Raw genomic sequence first — 4,585 nt, 5'->3', positions numbered from 1 at the left:
GACAAAAATACTTTTTCTTGTTGAAATTAATTTTCGAGATTTGGCCTAATGGTCACACTTGTTTTCAATTCCTACATTTATTTTGGCAATAAAGTTGCTAATAATGTTGGGTGATTATTGCCCTTAACATGGTTATGAACTTAATGAAATTTTGTGCTAATACCTTCTTTGTTTTAATTCAGAAAAAAAAAACTGCAAATTAATTTAAATTGATTTGATATTAGCATTTAATTACTTTTAACGTTGGATTTTTATACACTATCTTTATGTGGTTTAATGTATTATGAAGGAATAAAGCATTATTGGTCAACAGACAATTAAGTTTTCCTTTTATGAAGATAACTTTGATTTGAATATCAATTGTTGCATTTTCGCAAATCGGTATACTACTTACTTTGGTTTCAAATTCTTGAAGTTGTAGTTTCATTTTGAATTCAAAATCTAATATTGCGTCAATTTTAGTTTTGGCCTATTGTGTATTCAATTGTTATATTTATTATTTATTTTCATTTATAGATATTAATTTTTGTGAAAAAGGGCAGAGAGTTTATGTGACATTATTGCAAGTTTTATTGACCCTAATTATTCTTTATTTGCTGACTGTCATTGCTTTGAATTTAGGAGAAAAACATACAGTTTTTTTTGGGTAGTAAATGCATTAGTTTAATATACCTTGGTCTAATTTGGGAGGCAATCCACTACTATTTAAAACCTTAGCTAGTTGACTGATACATAAATGTTGAGAATCAAAACTTTTATATTTGTGGAGAAATTATATTTTATGCATATGCATATATGTTTCAAAATTTCATTACTTATTTTATGTTGAGATTAATTTCCCGGATATAAAGTATTCCAATATGCTATAATTGGTTTTGGACGTTAGTTTTTTTTGTTCGAAAATTGGTTAATTGATATTAACTTATTTAGAAGTTTTGCATTGCACATTCAATTACGAGATAATTTTATTTACTGCAGCTTTAATTTCAAAACTTTAGTGCCGCAATTGCATATTATCAATTTTAGGACGTTTAGAGATTTATGTCTGGCAACAGTTGTTGATATTGTTGGGTGTTTATTGCATTTAACATTACTAAACATTTATGCAATTTAATTACATCTTTGTTTTAATGCCTTGGATTCTTTTTAAAGTTGCCAACGCCTATATGTTTCAATTGTGCAATCCTTCATATTAGTTACTTGAGTTAATCTTGATAAAATATATTAAGTGAACTAATGTTCTTTTGAGTGTGAAGTCTTGATAGCTGCCACATTGAGTTAATTGCCAGGAAGTGTACTTTGTGAAACCTTCTGGAGAAAACTGACATAGATGATAAATTATATCACTGTAAGCGGCATTTAATTTTGAATTTTGGTGTAAGGTTTTCAACCCGTAAATCCTCTAAAGTATTTTGGCATATCTTACGAATTTAAAATTAAATATAAATTTAGTATAATCTTCATATATTTTGCAAATTCCCTTAAATTTGTGGGGGTTGAGTTTTCCTTAACTATGTAGGTATTTGTTGTAATTTTTGTGGGTATTTCAAATACAAAATTAATATCAATTTTTTTTATATAGATTTTGAGTGGTTTTAATTACCTCTTTAAAACTAAAGTTATGTTGTATACTTATTATAAAAGTTTTGCATTCTTAATTTATTTTATTTTAAAAACAGTGTAGACAATTTGTGGAAGTTGAACTTTTCTAAATGGGAACTTTATTGCTGTAATTTTATTTGTTACTATCATTAAGCAATTTTTGCTTTTATGCTGGAAAATATTAGATTCATTTATGTAGGCTTTCCTTTTCTCTTTCCCAAAATTTTGAGTGTGTTTTCAATCTTTATGCTCTCGTGGGAAAGATTCATTACATTCATTTAGTGACATAATAATTTTATATTTCCTTGGCAAACATGTTGTGTCCGTGTGAAATTTGTTTATATTATAAAATTTTATTATGAGACTAATTTGTCTTCAATTTTGATATGAAAATGTGTGCAACTAATGATTACCTTGGTATAAAATTTTGGTAGAGACTTCTTATTGTCTTATAGGTTCCTATTGAGAATCAAGAAGATACAATTTCAACCTGGATATGCGATCATGATTTCAGCCACTTTGAGTGCACAAAAGGGAGTAAGAGTATCCTAAAATACTCAGTGTTTATAGTTAAATTTATTTAAAGAATTAATTGTTATATTGTTGTTCATAAGTGGTAGCAGGTGTACTCAAAGTTTCATGGACTTAAGAGGTACTCTTGATCATAAGATTTAATGTATGATATTTTTTGTTATACTTAAATGTATACCAATCCGTATCTAATTTCCGATTATACTGAGGTGAAATCCACTAATCGTTTGTGTGCAAGATTGTGTAGGAAATATTTCCAATAACATGCACGTTTAGAGCGCGCTAAAACGAAGAATAAAGATATGACCTACATTATATATGCCTTGTGAAGGCTAGTCTTGATATGCATGCCTCGTGGAGGAGGCTATTAATGCAAAATGTCGAGGGGGATGTGCTTAAGCCCATAAGGGAGTCACCTAGGGAGGTAACCCAACTTCTGTGATTGGAGATCCCATGAAGGAAGTTCAATGTGGTAGAAACAATCCATATTGCGTGACTCATATAGCACTCATAAAACTATGGAGATATCCTTGAGATATTCTTCTGCTCATCCCTAAGGCAAAAGTGCTATTTTATGTGACGTCAGGAAGGGATTTATCCCTGAATGAGTTTCGAGGCGGGCAAACTCCCGCAGGGTGCAGGTCACATGTACTCTTGGAGAACTCACCTAAGTGAGAGACGTCGTGAGGCCGCGACTATGAGAATTGGGCTATTCTCTAGTAACTCTCATGAGAATCAAGATTAGCGCATGGCCATAAATAGCGCTACCCCGCATCCAAGTCTCAACTAACTATGTGTGGGATATGTTGAAGTTTGGTCAAAGGTGCCGAGTTCAATACTGTGTACACTCAGGTTCCTCAAATGGAGACTATCATCACTAAGTGAAGGTTCAAGCCCGGAAGGCACCTACACGGTGTACATGCAAGTCTAGATCTCTCCTTACTAAAGGACCAACTCACTATACTACTCTTATCCTCCTTGCCAAACGATAAGATTTTTTGACTTTTGGCTTCTCTAAGTGGAGATGTCCTACATATAGTCTTTAAATGATACCATAAGGAAGACGTACCATTACGGGAGTCACATCCATAATCTTGCTTACAATACTTACATATGCACCTAGGTTCATCATCATTTGTACATTCTTCCTTCTTTATCTTATCAAAATGTTCCCACACATTAGACCGAGCTGCAGCTTTTCTTTTTAAGTTATTCTGTGGTGGAAGTGATGAAATAGCATTTGATGAAATATCCACAGTTTGTGCAGAGGTTGGTGTAGGAGTTGAACTTATGTTTGACATAGGACTAGTAGATGAACTGAAGGCTTTCTGCAATTGAAACTAAAGATTAAAAATCAATGTTAACTCGGATAGCTAAAAACACCTAATGAAGTAAACTTTAACTAGCACAATATTTAATCTTTACTTCAAATAAAATTTCATAGGACCCTTGATATACATATGAAAACTAAAAGATCGACTTTGCAAACAAAGAAATTTATTTAAATAATATCCAAAACAAACTACAATTACCAAAACTACCTTTATCAAAATGCATAATATTAAAAACCACACCCATTGCTTCTACATGCATATCCTTTATCAAAATCATAATATTAAAAACCACACCGTCTTGAACTACACCACTCTCCATGCTATTCATCATCAACATACTCTCTCTCTCTCTCTCTCTCTCTCTCTCTCTCTCTCTCTCTCTCTCTCAACACAACACAACACAAATCAAACAAGCACCAAAACTACCCAGAAAACAAATAGTCCCCACTAAAACAACAACAAAAATCTCAATCTCAATCAGCAATTCCTTACAATATTTAAATACTAAGATTCCTTGTGCACATTTGAATAGTCAACATGTTCCAATTCATATAGCTTTAATCATTGTATTTGCCACGTTTTGTACCAAAAAAGAAAGAAAAGTTGCAGGTCCGTCTGCAACTTCTCATCTCCTTTTTGTTTTTCTTCTTTATTTTTCTGCTGGGCTAAGAAAAAAAAATAAAATTTAAAAAGCAAATTACCTTTTGGAGCGATTGTAGAAGATAAGAGAGCGATGGTTGCTGTAGAAATCAGTGTGAAATGATAAGAGTTCTTCTTATGCAAAATACCCTGTGAATAAAAAATTTAAACGATAAGAGTTCTTATCTTGCCTATCAAATCAATGTGAAATGAGGTTGGGTCTTACAAAATATTGAGTCAACATACCTGCTCAGAGAGATGAGAGCGATGGTTGTGCGGCTAAGCTAACAGAGAGAAGAGAAAGTTAAGATGTTTGGGTGTTAGAGGACGGCTAGATGAAACTAAAAGATGGAAAGTCAAATTTTAGGGTTAATGTAGGTAGTGTTTCAGTGTTTCGCAGTCTACAATAACTTAATATCCAGCCACTAATAAATAGATACATATATAAGTACTTAAATAATTAAATAATTATAAATATC

At 32.0% G+C, this 4,585-nt stretch overlaps 1 long non-coding RNA gene across 2 annotated transcripts; it reads right to left on the bottom strand.

Moving 5' to 3' along the window:
• Positions 1-3,067: 3,067 nt before the first annotated feature.
• LOC148293307 (uncharacterized) lies at positions 3,068-4,585 on the bottom strand. 2 transcript variants are annotated; one of them, XR_015825845.1, is made up of 3 exons: positions 4,353-4,585; positions 4,169-4,256; positions 3,068-3,473 (listed from the first exon to the last, which is right to left on the bottom strand). It is a non-coding gene; the product is annotated as an uncharacterized LOC148293307 (long non-coding RNA). The 2 variants fall into 2 exon arrangements; XR_015825846.1 differs by having other exon boundaries at positions 3,068-3,461; positions 4,353-4,580.

Source organism: Prunus avium, chromosome 7 (assembly GCF_965620075.1).
Source record: "Prunus avium chromosome 7, drPruAviu1.hap1.1, whole genome shotgun sequence".
In the NCBI taxonomy this organism is placed as follows: Eukaryota; Viridiplantae; Streptophyta; class Magnoliopsida; order Rosales; family Rosaceae; genus Prunus; species Prunus avium.
Note: the sequence above shows the minus strand (reverse complement) of the source record. Positions and strands in the feature narration are given on the sequence as shown.